We start from the raw sequence: 18,247 nt of genomic DNA, 5'->3' as shown, positions 1-18,247 counted from the left end.
GCCCAGGGCGTAATCCTGGGGACCCAGGATCGAGTCCCACATCGGGCTCCCTGCATGGAGCCTGCTTCTCTCTCTGCCTGTGTCTCTGCCTCTCTCACTCTCTCTCTGTGTCTCTCATGAATAAATAAAATAAAATCTTCTAAAAAATAAAATAAAAAATAAAAAAGGAATTCCTATCTTAAAAATTAAAACCAATAATATAAATTACTTAATTAAAAAAAACTGCTCCCTGGACTTTCGACCATGCACTTCATCAATCCAAGTCAATATAGAAATATTCATTTACTTACATTCATATGTATCTTTCACTTTCATAGGGTATTTTAAGGAAAAATATACATTTAGGGAAAAGTTACCTGTTAATGATGGATGAAAAGTCTTCTATTCTTACTTTATGCTATTACAGTACCTTTGAATTACCTTATAGTATGGCTGACAAAAAACTCCTACCAGAAAAAGAAATTTCAGCTCTCTTTCCTTTGATTCCCTTATATACAAATTGTAAGTATTTTTGGTTCAATCAGTAATTCCCTCATCATTTTCCAAGGGATTTTTTTTAATAACATAAAATAACTTACTCTGGAAATCCACTTAAACCAATTATGTGAAAGTAATCATGGGGAGGTGAATAGAGGCCAGAGGGCACTCTCAAGGCCTCCAAATGATGGAACACTCATACACACCTGGTACCAGTATTTTTGCAATATTTCCAAAGCACCTATCAAAGAGTTCCTGGCAGTAACAACAAAATTCTCAGATGTTCTACTTTGGAGAATTTGTGTTAAGAAAACTGTCAGTGAAACAAAGATCTACAAACTTAGGTGTTCCCAAGGCACTATTACTATTATTGAAAACTTTAATGAGTTTAAATTTTTCCATTGAAGAATGTTTAAACACTTTGTATTCATCCACATGCTAGAATAGGCAGCCATTCACATGGTATTTCTAAAATATTTGATAACAATGAAAAAGGCTTATCATAGTAAGTAAAACAGCAAAATACAAAATACTATATACAATTTAAAAACACAAATGTAGGGAAAATTGTAAAGTAGTACATTTTCCATCTTCCCCTGTTCCATCCTTTAAGTTGCAAATTATTCACAATAAGCACGAATTACATTTATAATAATAAAATCTCCTTATAAAGTTATTTTTAAAATTAACCCTCAAAATCCTGCCACGCAGAGATAGCCATTATTAAAATTTTGGTCTCTTCCAGTACTCTTTCTAGGCATATTAATATAGTTCATACCATATATACATATATAATTTTAATATTTTTACCTTTAAAGGTTAATATTAGACAATAAACGCAAAATCAAGGTCTTTGGGTCAAACAGATCTAAGCTTAAGTCTTGATTTTTCCACTGATCAGCTGCTTCAAATAGAATTGTGTTTGGCTGCACTTACTAATAATGTAACTTCTGTGACTTAATCAGACGGTTAAGGGACATACCCAAACATGGGCTGGTGCAGTCCTCAAGAATTTCCTCAAGGTCCAGGCTTCTCCTAGCCTCTCGTCCTTGTTGTTTGCAGCCATGGTTACAAGATGGCTACTATACATATGGGCTTCACCTGCCCTTTGGAAGAAAAAATGGGGAAAGATGAAGGTCAAAAGGCTGAAGAGGCTCATTGTATTGAATCTTCCTCAAATAGCAGTCTCTGCTTGAATTACATGGCCATAATCAGTCATGTGGCCAGCTTCAATTGTGTTAAGGCTGGTAGTTGAGTATTTTCAGCTGAGCTCATTGCAACTCAAACAAAACCAGAGACTTGTTAGTAAGAAGAGAGAATGGATTTTAGGTGAGCAACCAATAGAGACTAAACCATAGCTGTATAATCCTCAACAAAACACAGCCTTGCCGAGGTTCAGTTTTTTCACACCTGAGATGAGATCAAGAAAGTATCTCACTGGATAACTGAGAAGACTTAAAGCACATAAAATGATTGGCAAAATGCCTAAAATCTATAAGTATTCAAGAAATTTCAGCTATTACTTATTAGTACTCATATACATAATAGTCTATGCTATGATGAGGTACTTCAATTTCATTGACAATGTCAATTTATTTTGGTTATTGTAAACATATCTTTTATAATTGATAATAAAATATATTATTTAAATTAAATGCTGCTATAAATCATGTGTGCATAAATTTTCCTTTAGTTTGTATTTTTGAGAAAAATTCATAGAAATTAAATTCGTGGATTCAGGAGTTTGAACAATTTAAAAACGTTTGATTCATCTTGGCAGTTTGCTCTCCAAAATGTTTATTTACATAACTTACTTCCAAAACAGTTCTCATTTCTTCACCCTATGCTTTACCTCACTGTGTAGTCATTAAAAATGAAATTGCTAATTTGATAGATGATTTGGCAAAGACTACTACCTACTCATGAAAGCCTATATTTTCCTCTTCTTCCAATCCACACAGCTTTTCTAGCTGCTATATTTTGTTATTAACATTTTAATTAAGAAGCACCTTTATTATTATATCATGTTATTGTAATATTTTATTATTGCACTTCAATCTAATTGGTTTCTTTTTTTAAAATCTAATTGGTTTCTTTTGAAACCTTTTACATTTTATGTTATATATTTAAAGACATTATTCGAAAAAGAGGTCCTAAGCTTCACCAGGCTACTCACATGGCCCAGGTACAAAAAAATTTAAGAACATTTGCTTATATTATTTTTGAGCCATTTTACATTGTTAAGTCTTTCTGTTATACCTTTTAGCATTACCCTAACTTATTCAAATAATGAATAGTGCTTGCGGGTTTGGGTATTGTAAAGTTAATTTTGATGTCATTACACATATGTATGTATTTCTTACATCAATCCTATGAGATTATTGCACTGGGGGCAAATGTTCTTACCAGTTCTTGTCTGTCTTTTAATTTTACAATGTTTGATGTATAGTATTCAAATGTGTTTATGTGATTTTTATATGTTTCTCATTTAAAAATTATTCTCAACCAAAATCCAGTCACAATGTGCTAACATTTCTCACCCAAAAGGGTGTGACAGTCCATGTGAATATAACTGCTGGAATGTGCAGCCTACAACATGTGCAACTCTACTCAGCAAAAGTTTGTTAAATTCTTACCTATATATTTTAATTTGACTCTTTGATCCATTTGGAATATATTTAATTCTCTGTTATGAGATGGGTAAGGAAGATGGATAATTTTTACAATACCAATTTTCCAATAATTCAAGTTTTCCACCGCTGTTTCCTTTGGAATATATATGGGTCTGTTTTTAACTGTTCCATGCTAATCCTGTGTCAGTTTATATTTTAAAAAGTATTGTTAATTTTATATGATTTCACACCTTTATTACTCACAATTTTTAAGTTTTTAATACTCTGAAAAAAATCTCCCAGAAAAAATTGCAGAATGTATTCTCAGCAGAATGAAACTTTGACAGTTGCAGGAAAAATCTGTATTGCCAAACAAAGAATGACTCCAAGATTTCTTTGTATATTTGGCCCCACAGAAAATATTGTACTTATACTTCACCGACAAATTTATGAGTGACCTCACTTCAACTTTTTCACTTAGACTTAATGGTGTGGTGAAAAGAGCTGTGGAATAAGAGTCAGAAATCCTCAACTTGAAGCCATCTTTAATTCTTTCCAGGTGTCTAACTTTAGACAGGTTGCCTATTGTCTTAGAATCTTAGTTTCCTCATGGGTAAAATGTGAGTATAATTTCTATTCTACCTGTTACCCAGGACTGCCATGTAGAATGAGATAATATATTTGAAATCTCTTTAAAAACTGTAAAGTATTATAGGCAACAAATTAATATTTAATTAAAGTTACTGTTGTACTGGACATGGAGATGTATTTACTGTTGTCTACATTTGTATTACCACATTCTCTAGAGCAGAATTTGTTATAAGACAGATATGTCTTGGATATTATCCAAGAAGGTTCAGTTTTGCTGGAGAAGCCAAAAAGATCTCATTATAAGTTAGTCCCATGACATGGACCCTGAGGATGGTATTAGACACCGGTTACAATTTATGTACCTTCCAGTGTTTGAATGAGGTAATTGAGGGGAAAAATTAATAATGACTTGACATGACCCAAAGTTAAAATATGGGGATGGAAGCTGAGAATAAGTTATACCAAAAAAAAAAAAAAAAAGAGAGAGAGAGAGAGAGCCTGGTTTTAGTTGTACAAAAGAAGAATCTTTTTGAATAGGGGTCAAGATTCCAGATGGTTCAGGGTTGTCAAATTTCTACTTGTCAAAGTCTAGTTTTGCAAGGAGTTTGAGTGTAAGGTAGAGCCCAGTGGTGATACATTCAGTAACATTTATTGTAGAGCAGCATTTAATTTCCTTGCAGAACAAACACATTCCTTGGAGACACTGTATAGCACACTATGTCTTCCAAAATTATATGTACAAATTGTGATTGATATGTTTCCACTCTAAAATCACCATTATGTGTGTACAGTCTACACTGTTGTTGTAGCGAATTACCATAAGCATCAACAGGAGGAGTGCATTTCCCTATGAAATGATGCCCAATACTGCAAAAGTGTTTATAAAAAAGGAAGTACATTCTTTAAACAGACTCCACGTGCAGTCTCCTATTGCTCTTTTTAAAATAAGAACTGTTTTTACCAATTATGAGGGGAAATGGTGAGGGAACTAGCATTTTATGGACTCCTACTATGTGTCACCCACACACAAGCAGTATGTTGTAATCATAGCATTAAACGCTTCCATGCATAATAGATTTGCAAGTTGATTTCTAAGTTTGGCAATGTTAACTTTATAAAGCAGAGGCAGTTTTCCATAATGTATAGGCTCTAGGGTCAGCAAAACTGGGTGTGGAAACCAATACGGCTCTTCTGCACTGTAAAAAATTACTTGACCACTGACTTTAAGCTTGATTTTTCATGTCTACTAGTAATAACAGATACTGCTACTACTAATAGAAATGATGATAATAATACATAAAAAATAATAGGAAATAATAACTATGTGATAAAGATAATAAACATAGAGTTTATTTAGTATCTATACTTAGTAAGCAGTAAATAATTGTTCATAAGTGTTATGAAGGCTCCAAAACATTTACTGGTAAAAAGAAAACTTTCATATTAAATTGTGTTTTCAAAAATATTTTCTCTTCATATCTTTACTGGAACTTCTGTGGTTCCCGCTATAGCTTAGAAATTTTTCATTGAGCCAGATTACTAATTGATTCCCTTTAATGTGTATAGCATCTCAGCTAGATAGAACTCTGGCCCTGCTTCATGTTAAGTTTTGGAATTGCTTGGGAAATGCTGTGGGCTCAGTGAAATTGGCTAATTCAACTTCCAGCTTCCAAAAACAAAAATAATTATTTGTAGCCTGACAGATTTAATATAAAAGGATCTATTTTAAAATTTATACATCATACTACATAAAGTGAGCAGCTAGGAGGTTTTAATCTATTTATAAAAATAATTGAATTATAGTTCCTTAATATCTGCAATAAAATAAAAAAAAACCTCAGAGCATTATAGTTGTTAAAGAGAAGACTAAAATTCCCTCGGATTCTATTCTAGTGGCTTCCAGCTTAGTTGAAAAGAAAGACTGACCTCCTCAGAATGGCCAACAAAGTAGTAACAAATCTGCCTCCCCCAACTTCTTGACCCCAACACTCACGCCTTTCCTTCTAAGACTTTGATTCCTCCTCCAAGCCCTCAGTTCTAGCCACAGTGATTCTTCCACCAAACGACAGGCTTCCATGTGCACCTGCTTTTTCTTGTGCTTGGAAGGTTCTTCCCAAGATAACCTGATGGCTCCCTGATTCACTTCATTTGGAAATTTATCCAAATGTGACCTTTGTGGCAAGACCTACCCTAACTCTCCTTAGAACCAACTCCCACTTTGTCTAGTGCCCATTCTCTCCCCTTCCTGCTTAATTTTTCTCCATAACATTTATCAACTATCTTACATACTTCTTATTTTACTTTATTTTCTTTATTATTCATCTTCTTTACAATAAAAGTTGTACGGCTGCAGAGATGTCAATTTGTTTCACAGGTCTATCTCCAGTGCCTATTGTATACATCATTCCTGGCATATAATGGACACTTATTAAATCTTAATTAAATGAATACTTTCTTTTCTCAAAAGTAGGAAGTTTTAATTGGTGACTTCTTACATAAAAAAATGGACATGTACACTTATGAGACGCTAATGACTAAATATTTAGTGTCTACCTTCAATCAAAGAATAAGGAAGAACTCCAGGAACACAATTTATTTAAGAGGACATTCACACATTATGCTGCACAATGGAGGGAATGAAAATTCAGAGGAATTTAATGCTGGATGGGGGAGAAAGAGCCTTGAGGCACTGGAAGGAATCTCCAGATGCAATGGGACAACTCCTAATTCATCCTATGAAAATTATGGGAAGAAGTACATAACTGAGAACTTCTACACCAAAATGAAATAATGTTAAACTCAGAGACAAGACATACTCTAAACTACAAATAAAACATATAGTGATGCCATGTTCCTCTTGGTTGTTTAATTGAATTATTCAGAATGATTTTCCAAATGAAATTGTATGGCTCCAGACTATTGTTTCAATAGACTGTTTTTAGTTGTACATCCCGTAAAATTGCCACTATTACAGTTTTGCAATTTAACCAGCAATATTTTTATTTGTCTTCCATCTGACCAACTTTTTAAAACTCTACTCCAAGGTCATACTGCACCCTTTAATTGTGACCGGATTGACAAGGTCAAGCCCTTTTTTACTTTGACAATGACACCCAGACATCATTTTTCAACCCTGATAATTGATGCAGGCAGCACTGTGGGTGGAGAAAAGGTGAAATGGAATTCACTCAGTTGTTGTTAGGGATGCAACACATCTTATGAATGCAATAAAAGCCTAATGACAAGACAGTCTCTGTTCCCTTATCTGGGCTGTAATGAGCCTTTAAAAATTTCTTCCATGAAACAAGGGAGATGGCTGATCTTTAATAATCAACGAATACACTTGGAAAGGATCGTGTTAAAATTACTGACAAATTCTTCATGTTTCCTCTATAAATTTCTTGGATTATGGAGCCACCTCATGTGAAAAGCAAGTGAGCAGCCCTCTGGAGCAAGGGCGGGGCAACACCTCTGACAACACCTCTAAGAGGAGCAAAGCTGTTTGCTTCCAATGCAGAACTGTGAAGACAGAGACAGAGTTTGTTGCTTTTGTTATTTTTTTTCATGTTGATTATCTTCTTCATGGAAGTGATTGCTAAAGAATATCTAGCTTCTCATTCTCAGTTTCATCATTTAGGTTCTTCTGAATTGCTAAGAGTGTTTTTCAGAAATGTTTAAATCATTAGGTAAAATACACATTGGCCATATCTAAGAACTACAGCTTCAGTATTTTCAAATGTTATTTTTAATAACACAGATTGTCTGAAGGTGTACGCCATCAAGTCTGAACAGTTGTCTCCCATTCACGTGTCTCATCTACCTCATTCTGTGACAGCAGAAAAGAATTTGTTTTCTTTTTAAAAAAATTCCTCCATCTTCTGAGCCATTGCTTCTATTAAATTATCGTCACAATGTGAGACTGAAAGTTCTTTCCTGAATGAGGTTCAAAAAACATGAGTTTAGTTGTTTGGAAATTAGAATAAATCACAATTTTTGCTGCATTTAAAGAGAACAAACATATACAAGTACCTCATGGATTTTCTGACCAAGATGCTTCAAGTCTTTTATCTTCCCTTCCCCTTTATATACAGGACTGGAAACAAGCAGTTGAAATCAAGAGAAAAAACAAAGAATGAGACCCAATGGGCTCTCCTCCCTTGATACATCTGCCCTCTGAGCAAGCAGATCAGGAAACTGCTGTCTCATTTTTCTCAGGTATCCTAAGAGACCCTGGCTTGTAAGGATATTCTAGGAACACACTCATAATCTTATGTGAAACTTTCTACTTTCTAATTAGTCTCCAGAAATCTATTTACATTACATATTTACTGTCATTTTTTTTTACAGGTTTATACTGTTCAGAATTTACCACATAGAAAAGTTCACTGTTTCTGGTTTGACACTTTCTTGTGATAATACATTACTTCCAACTTTTCAAAATGCTTTCACAAAAAAAGCAAAAAGAAACTGTTTCCCTGAGAGAGTAACATCACTATTTTTATCCAGTTTAGGTGCTAAGGAAGTCCAAGTAGAAATAATTTTTAAGCGTTCAAAACCTGTTTAACAATTTAAGGTAAACATGACGTAATTACTGGATCATCCTTTTGGTCTTCAACATATGCAGGGTGTTCACTTAGTACTTCATAATCGCCATCTAGTTTTACTTGAAATCTTCCAAAGATTTGATTTATCTGGGTTAGTGAGAACCTGACATAGAATGATTGGCTTCACATCAGCGATCACTCTCAACAATACCACTTGGGCACTTTAAGTAATTGACCTAACTTAATCTTGAAAGGTTAATGTTTATGAGAGTAAGTAGTGTGTTTTATTTAAGCCCATTTCCTTTCTTCTATAATCTAAAAATGATTATTTAAACCAATGAAATATCTGAAAGATAATAAGGGTAAATAATAATTTATCAATTGTTTCTTATTTTTCAATCTCTTTCAAGGCATCTGACATATCATTGCACTCTCATAGCAACCTTATGGGTAGGTTCTACTCTTGTGCCCATTTTATAGGTGGTGCAGGTAAGCTTTTGAATAGTGGTTTTGGCTTAGGTGGTGATCTCAGGGTCCTAAGATGGAGCCCCACGTGAGGCTCCACACTGAGCAGAGTCTGCCTGAAATTCACCCACCCTCTCCCTCTGCCTCTCCTGCTCATGTGCTCTCCCTCCCCATAAATAAATAAATAAATCTTTATAGATGAGGAAAATGAGGCACAATGTCCTCCACACCTATAATGCAATTTGCCCAAGGTCAAATGGCAAAACACGGCACCTGTTTTGACTACAAATCTTATTTTAATAGTTCTTATCAAATAAAACTTCCATCTTTGCAAATGATAAATATCTTCAAATATTTAAAATAGTAAGATGCTTAAAAGAACATATGAGCAACATGGGATTGTCCTGTGCATACCACAGATCTAGAGCACTATTTCATGGAAACAAAAGGACTATGTATATGATTTTAAACAAATTTATTTGATTTCTTAGAGCCTCAGTTTCTTTGTCTGCCATATTGTCAATATTAATATTGATCTATTATGTAAGGACCTAGTAGCACCAGGCTTTTTTAGGTTCTTAATGAATATTAGTTGAATTTTTTCCTTCTTATAGACCCAATATCCAGATTTATGATAATTTGATTCTCATACTGCACTGAAATTTCACATCTAACTTATTACAACTTTTTATTTAAGAATCCCTGCTCTTACGTTTGTCATGCTTAAATATCCCATTTTATAATTGAGCCCTGTTTTATAATTTAGCTTCATATTTCTATCTTGTACTCCAAATCTCTTTTTTTCTTATGATGTATAGTTGACATAAATCTCTCTTTAATATTATAGCTTCTGTGAGATTCCATAGGAGTTGAAATTTCTAACAACTAATTTAGGAGAAAAATTGCTTTTGTTGCTATTAAATATCTTTCCTACTTATTTATGGTAGAGCTGATTATCTCATGAAAGTCTATGTTTGTGTTTCAGGTGATAGTGAAACTTTGATCCACGTTACTTGTTAATAAAGTTTATGTTTTTTCTTTTAAATATGAGGCTAAACCACCTGGAGCATAAGTATCATGTCTGTGAATATGCCATAGAGGCTTCTCAACCACTTAATTGAAACCAGAAAACTTCTTATCAATTACAGGGATTCTAAAAGAAAAATGTGTTTTTAAGTTTAAATGATTTTCCACATTGATTGATCTCTTCTGCTTCTTTGTAATATGATTGTTCTTACCAACTGTTTAGCAATGAATTATGTCTTTTTCTTTCTTTAAATCTTTAAAATCTTGATTTTAATTGGTAGACAATCATCTATCTACTGAAGAATATTACAGGTAAAACAATGCAGTAAATTTTCATAAATAATTGTCTTGCTTATCTTTTTATTATTTAAATTCAGATGTACAGTTCAGTAATTTATCAGTTGTGTATAACACCCAGTGCTCATCTCATCACATGCCCTACTAAATGCCTATCATCCAACTACCTTATCCCCCCACCTACCTCTCCTCCAGCAGCCCTGTTTGTTTTCTATAGTTAAGAATCTCTTATGGTTTGTCTCCCTCTCAGATGACTTCTCATTTAGTTTTCTCTCCCTTTCCCTATGATCCTCTGTGCTGTTTCTTTTATTCCACAGATGAGTGAAACCATATGATAATTGTCTTTCTCTGATTGACTTATTTCACTCAGCAGAATACCCTCTGATTCCACCCACATCAATATAAATGGCAGGCATTCATTCTTTCTAATGGCTGAGTAATATTCCATTACATATATATGTATCCATTTATCCATTCATTTATGGATGGACATCTCCACAGTTTGGCTATTGTGGACATTGCTGCTGTGAACATTGGAGTGCTGGTGCCGTTTAGGATCACTTCATCTGTATCTTTGGGGTGCTCAGTAGTGCAATTGCTGGATCATAGGGTAGTTCTATTTTCAACTTTTTGAGGAGCCTCCATACTGTTTTCCAGAGTGGCTGCACCAGTTTTCATTCCCACCAACAGTATAAGAGGGTTCCACTTTCTCTGTATCCTCATCAATATTTAATATTCCTCAATCTCTGTATCCTCATCAATCAAGTGCTTTCAGACTTGTCAATTTTTATCATTCTGACTGGTGTGAGATAGTATCTCATTATGGTTTTGATTTGAATTTTCCTGATGCCAAATGATGTTCAGCATTTTTTCATGTGTCTATTGACCATTTCTATGTCTTCTTTGGCAAAATGTCTATTCATGTTTTTTTGCTTATCTTAGCTGTGTACAAAATGTTTTCTAAAGTCATGTCTGCAAAATCAACATGAACTGAGGGGAAATATCAGAACACTTCATAACATAATGTACTAATGCATTATCATGTTTCAAGGCCATGGATAAGAACAGGAAGTTTTTAGGAGTAACATTATAATAGTTACTTCTAATACTTTGGATATAGTATACATCTTCATTTAACAGCTAAATAAATTAGAACTAACTAATTCCAAGCAAGAGAGACCATATAATATAATACTATATTGGCTTAAAGCAATCAGATGGTCAATATGTTTTTTAGGTTCCACCTGGTTTCAGTCACTGTATACCCTCCCTTCTTCTCCCAACATGATCAAAACTCTCAACCCTATCCTCTCCCCATCACCATCCCAGGGCTGTGGCTTATTTTCATCAGAAATAATGGCTTACTGTGGTAGTAAATTTCAGTGGGGTGGCAGGGAAGGAGAAAGTCAAAATAAAAAGCATACTAATCCAAGTTAAAATAAAAGAGTGTGAATAGTTTGGAAATCCCTACCACGCAACATGATGTGATGACTGAAGATGCCTTCTTTCTGCCATAATCTCCAGGTTAAATCCTGACCAGACACAAGGTATTAATGTGATCTTGCTCAGTACTCTGATACCTGGTGCCAACTCACTGTCAAGCTACCCTGGAAGCAGTTTAAAAAGTCTGGTCTTTGAGCATGGGCTCTACCTTGGTTCCAAGTCCCACTTTCCACCTTGGGTTCTGTTTCATTTCCCTGGGCTCTGGCTGCTACCCAGTCACTTTCATCTCAGGTCTTCATTTTCCATACGTAGGTCTCTGCCAGGTTCCCACTTGGCCCCTCCGACAACTGTATTGTGTGTGCATGCTGGTATCATAAGATAGCATTTTAAAGCTGAGAAGGCCTTGAGAAATCATTGAACTTAATATTCTCTGTTCAGAGAAGTGGAAACCAGGGATCAAAGCAGATTTTCCCAACTAAATACTAAAGGTGGGGCTTGAGTATGACTCATAATTCAATATATTCTTCTTCTTCACTATGACCACTAGTGGTGCATTTTCTACAAATTAAGCAATTCCTTACCCAGACTTAACCTGCCATGTTTTCTCCCTCCTCAATGATACTTCCTTCCTGTGTTATCTTGGGTCTTATGCCACCAGCAGAGAGACCTGCTCTCTTGCACACAATGCAGGTCTACATGTTGAATGAGGGATGGTCTGCATGCAGATTCCCACTTGCTAGAGAGTAACCACTCATTCTCTTTCAATACAGAGAACCTTAAGACTATCTGACATCCTTTATGCAGATAGAAAAGTGTGTTTTTCCTATAGAAATGCAGAATTAAGATCCTGGTTTTAAAACCTGCTTCTATCTTTAGCTTTTCTGTCACTTGGCCTATTCCTTATGCATCTCCTGCTACCACCAGAATCAGTCACATCTGCTTTTGAAGTGGTTCTGGTGTGAAAGTCTGGAGCTTGAAATGTTTTTCTCCCATTGAAACATGTGAGGTGTAGTTGAAATAGTACTATTACCATCGTTTAAGTCTATTTTGCATTAAATAGGCTTTTTTCCCTATTCTTTTCCAAGAATAGAATCAGCAGATACACATAGTTTCTATGGGAAAATATGTTTTAAGATCCAACCAATATCAAAATTAACTTTTGTCTCGCATAATCCATTCAAAAGTTCACGGCTACCGGAATTTAGCAGTTTAAAGTGGTCTGCATTTCCTGTGGTGTTTGTAGATGGTATTTCAATATAACTGAATTTCTTCCCTTGATATTTTCTTGCTTAGCATTGACAGTCAAGGGTTTATGTATCAAGATGAGTAAGAGGTAACAATTCATTCTCAAATGTCTGTTAAAGCTTTTTCTTTTTTCTTCTAGCTGAGTGGAAAAAAAAAATCGATCCTACATAATGTTAAAGCAAAAGACAGAGTTAAAAGGTCAAGGTTCTGAACAAACTTGTCCAGGGACTGTCTGCTTGAGCTCAGGTTGGTTATTTCAGCTTTCTGTGAATTGGATTCCACATCTACCAAATACCTTCAGTTCTTGTTTGCAAAATATAAAAAAGTCCTTGAGAAAATGCATTATGTATTATAGTGCAGAGTATGCTTACCATTGAGAAGAGTATGTAAAGGGCTCATCGTCCACTTTTTGTGCACATAAAACTGACCTATGTTCTGAGAAATGCATAGACTGTCATGGCTGCAAAGAAAGGATGTATTTAATACAGCAAAGGGTTTTAGTAACTAAATGCTGTGTGCTATAGTTAGGTTACTGAGGAAGAGGGCTGAGAATCTTTTATGTGATAAATGTGCGAAATTCATCTTTCTATAGTTAAAGAAATTGCTCTATCAGAAGGAGGAAGAAAAAGAGAACATGTTCTATATGGGCATACTCCTTTTACATAAAACCTAGGGAAAGCTATTTGTTCCAGGTTGAGGTTAGGAGAAATATGTCAGAAGTGAAAATATGAATTTGCTTTACAAACTTGTCCAATGTTTGGACACACAATGAATGACCCATCCAGGGGTCTATTTTTGCACAGGGCCACAAAGATTTGTGACTGTTTATAAGAGTGGGCAAAATGAACCGAGAAGAGTAATCATCAGGCAATTCAGATGCAGATTGCAGGCATGGAGAAAAAGGGTGGGAACTTGCAGTTATGATGAGTAAAATCGCTGACTTTAGTCATCAAGACCAAGTGTTAAATATGTGTTTGCTTTGTTAAGGATGAATCAGGCTGAACGACAATTGTCTGTGGTTGTGGTTATTGAGAAGAGAGTGGCAGTGTGTTATATGAGTGCCAGCAAGTGTTCTCACCCTGTGTGAGCCTGAAAAAAAAAGTTCCTATTACTGTTTCCATTGGCCAAGTCATGTGATCACTCCTAGGGCATAAAAACAGTGGCACAAATTTATATAAATTATACAAGCACTGCAACACACATTATGCCACAATGTCATACAAACTATAGTTAATTAATATTAATATTGCTGAACATAGAAAATATTAAAAAGAGTGTGTTGAAAATGAGATATCAAAACTAGGTAATTAATAATTCTTTGATTTTGAGGAATGCCAGGGAAGTGTCTCCAATGTAGGGAAACTATAATGTCTGACAGGTCGGCTCAGCAAGTCTGTATTAACAAACTATGCTAGGCATAGCATGATGAAACCTATTATGAGGGATGAATTCATGGGAGAAGAATCAGCAAGGAAAGAGTACTCTTCACGAAAAAGAGCAACAACAATAATAGGAGCATATTCAAGGAGTACATTGCAACGACAGGATTGTAAATCCTACAGGAATGTAGAAAGGAGATCATTCAAAATGAAAATGAAATGAAAGTTTTGATGGTCTACTTTATATTTGATCAGATGGAAAGCAATATAGTGTGACAGAAAATGAGCTACATAAGTTGTGGGAAAGTCTGGCCTTTTCTTTGAGCTTCAGCTTCATCATTTCCAAGTTGAAGATCACTTTAGTAAGAATAGATAATGCTCACTGGCAATATATTCCATTCAGAATTTGAAACTAGACTTTAAACCCAGGCTGTGAGCCATTATTTCACTCGTAATGTCTTACCTTTGTAAGGTCTTACCTTAAAACCTTTCCTCAACGAATGAAAAATTATCAGATCAGAAGTTTCCAGATCTTACTATGTCAATATTAATTGATTGAAGTCATGAAGCCTAAAAACAAAACGTAACTATCTCTTAAATTAACAACCAAAAATAGATAAATCCATGCTTATGGCAACCTAGTAATTGTACAATTGCTGATGGAGTTATTTTTCAGAATGCAAATTAGAAATATCTATTATGTTCATATCTTTCAACTTAATAATTCAATTTCTAGTTATCTAAGGTATAATATTTAGTGTAGAAATTCTATTCGTACAAAGGTGCTCACTTCAGCCTTAATCAATAGAGCAAGGTATTAGATGCAACTAAATAAAAAATAGAAGACCATGCAACTACTAAAACTGACAGTTATGAAGACTAACAATGGCAACTCAAATGACCATCCAAGTGAAAATAGATGAAAAAAGTGTAATATATTCACAGTGTTTAATATACAGTCATAACAAGTGATGTAGAATGATAGCATTATGCCTTAATAATAAGATTATTAAATGAAAAAAGTAGATTCCAAAAGATTACATGCAGTATAAACTTTTTATAAAGTCAGGAATAAAATATGTATTTTTTAGGATCACATAAAGTATAATTTATAATTTACATATGTATAGACACAATAAATGTATATATTTGTAATGTATAGAATATGTATACAATGTATATAATATATATATTTCATATATTTGAAGTAAGGGAACAATAACAATAGAATTCTGAATGCCATGTCTGTGGGAGAAGGCAGGTGAGGGATGGGAGACAGTGTGTGATGTAGGTTTTGTCAAGCTCATAGCTTTTTGGGGGATGATGGTGAATTTCTGAGGGATTTTATACTATTACAAATAAGTACATGCTTGAACTACTAATTAGAATGTTGTCACAAACCAAGAATTATGATTCCTGCAATTATGTATATCTACAAGTCAAAGGGAGAAAAAGATAAGGCAAAATTTTTAAAGAATATGCTTTTCAAAGATTCATTAATAAAAAAGACTAGAAGATAATAAACACAAATAATGGTTGGGTTACTGTGGAACTGCATGATCTTTTTTGTTTCTTTTTCAAATTTTCTAATACATATTCTTTTAATGAGAATGACTGTTTGTAACTCATTTAAAAACAGTATGCAGACCCATGGGTCTGTATGCCAATGAACTTTTGCAAACACAAGAAGACAAATGAAATAATGTAAAAGTGACCAGCATTTCAGCAGGCTGTTGACCAGTTCCCATAGCTGGAGGACTTAAAGGAGTTACTATTGACCTTGCATTGATAACTAATTAAAGAATCAACCAAGACAAAATAAATGTGACTATTTGCAAGAGCACATGCCAGACCCAACTTGTAATGAAAAGTTGTATTACCTATTAGAAAAATCTCCATTTGGCATTGACCCAGAGAGTGCAACTGTTGGGTTTCAAACATGAAAGTAATATGACCGATACACTCTCCTTTTCAGTTATTTCTGCAGAGGTTGTATATTCAGGAATTTTAGATTAACATACATAACATGGACTTTGAGTCCATTAGTCGAATGTTAATGTGCAGAAAACCAGTAGGAATAGGGGATGATTCATAATACAAACAAATTGATTGGACACTTTGACAATGAAGTTCATACAGCATGACATCGTTGCTGGTTAGATGTTAATGCACTAGGAGGCTCATTCAGCATCAGAAAAATATTATGCCAAATTATGCTTTTATAAAGAGTCAACTATAAACCTTTGATTTACAAATATTTTAGACCATTTTTCACCTTACTTTTAGCTTTCAAGATATGTCACATTATCTTTTAAAAAATATAATGATAATTTTCATTATTCTGAAGAATACTAGATGAATTAGATGAGTTGCATACTTTGCAGATTATGTCATATATATTTTCCTCAAATTTAGTGTTTTCTTTCTAGTACACCATTTGTAACACATATAAATCAGTAGATTGCACAGTGTGTTTAATCCAGTTTTATTTGCTGAGTAATTAAAAGAAAAAAACATCTTGGGCAAGAAGTAGCTTCCAGAAAACAGTCTGTTCAGGGAATTTAAAGAATAGTTTCCCTTTCTCTCCTCTTTTATGCTGTTTCTAACGGTAAAATAAAGACAAAAGTTGGAAATTAGTTTATGAAGTAATTATTTATAATTTCTTATCAATCATATTTTACAATCATAAGTGTTTGAATTTTCTTTTCTTGCTATTTAAAGTCTATGGCTTTTGGGACGCCTGGGTGGCTCAGCAGTTGAGCGCCTGCCTTGGCCCAGGGTGTGATTTTGGAGTCCCAGCATCCAGTCCCACATTGGGCTCCCTGCATGGAGCCTGCTTCTCCCTCTGCCTGTGTCTCTGCCTCTCTCTCTCTCTCTCTCTCTCTGTCTATTCTCATAAATAAATAAATAAATAAATAAATAAATAAATAAATAAATAAATAAGTTTTATTTATTTATTCATGAGAGACACAGAGAGAGAGGCAGAGACACAGGCAGAGAGAGAAGCAGGCTCCATGCAGGGAGCCTGACGTGCGACTCGATCCCGGGTCTCCAGGATCAGGCCCTGGGCTGAAGGCAAAGCTAAACCGCTGGGCCACCCGGGCTGCCCTAAATAAACAAAATCTTAAAAAAAAAAAAAAAAAAAAAAAAAAAAGTCTATGGCTTTCAAAGACAGGTGTAGACGGCTACGTGATAAAATAAAATGAATCTTCAGATTTGAAAGAAAAATAGCGGAGTTTGAATTCTCACACCGCCCCCTTAAAAAAGTCATGTAAAACCTATGAATGTTATTTTCCTAATATGTGAAAAGATGAAAGCAGCCCATAGCTTAGAAGATTCCTTGAAAAATAAATGAGAGCTTCTATACAAATGAGCAAAACTCATTGTTTTTGATAATTGCTTTAGAATGAAGTATTAGGCTGTAACAAGAGCACACGGAAATCTTAGTAAACTGTTTTGTAAGGGATTAAGAACAGTCTCTTTCAAGACAGGCACCCAGTGTGAGACAATGTCAATACTACCATGTTTTCCTGTGGATGAGCATGGTGGCGCTCACTCTCTCCAGTTCAACTGAAGTCTGCGGGCTCCAATGTAAGCACCTATATAGATGTGCTGTGGAGATTCTGGACATGAGGTGTCACCCTGTCAGAAGGTTAGAGACCAAATGTGGCACAAGTGAGCTCTTATAATATAAACATAGCATCTGGTCAATACTGCTAGCAATGCTATGAGTTATGGTATTTTGATATCTGTATTTGTTGCATTTAAAAATTATTATCTAAATTACTCATGTTTATGCAGAAAAATAGATGCAAAAAAAAATAAAAGCAAGCAGAAAAAAATTACCCATAATCCTACCACCATAACTGCAATTAGGTATATTCCACTATTAGCATAGAATAACTAGTGACATTTTAAGCATTATTTTTATATGTTATTTTCAAAATGCATGGATAAAATATATGTATCTTTATTTATTTTTTTAATATATGTATCTTTAAAGTAGGATCACAGTAGGACATATTTTTTTGATAACTACCTTTACCATTTAGCAACGTATCATCAACATGCTACATATTGATCCATATAGATTGACACCATCATTTGTAAGGATTGAGTAGAACTCCATTTTAAGGATGTATGAGGTAATAACCTATAGCTGTTCATT

The 18,247-nt window shown here is 34.4% G+C and overlaps 1 long non-coding RNA gene across 1 annotated transcript; it reads right to left on the bottom strand.

The window, feature by feature from the left end:
* Positions 1 to 4,551: 4,551 nt before the first annotated feature.
* On the bottom strand, positions 4,552 to 14,668 carry LOC140613988 (uncharacterized). Its single transcript, XR_012014903.1, has 3 exons — positions 14,559 to 14,668; positions 7,710 to 7,773; positions 4,552 to 7,613 (listed from the first exon to the last, which is right to left on the bottom strand). It is a non-coding gene; the product is annotated as an uncharacterized lncRNA (long non-coding RNA).
* Positions 14,669 to 18,247: the final 3,579 nt, after the last annotated feature.

The sequence above is a fragment of the Canis lupus genome, chromosome 2, assembly GCF_048164855.1.
Source record: "Canis lupus baileyi chromosome 2, mCanLup2.hap1, whole genome shotgun sequence".
In the NCBI taxonomy this organism is placed as follows: Eukaryota; Metazoa; Chordata; class Mammalia; order Carnivora; family Canidae; genus Canis; species Canis lupus.
Note: the sequence above shows the minus strand (reverse complement) of the source record. Positions and strands in the feature narration are given on the sequence as shown.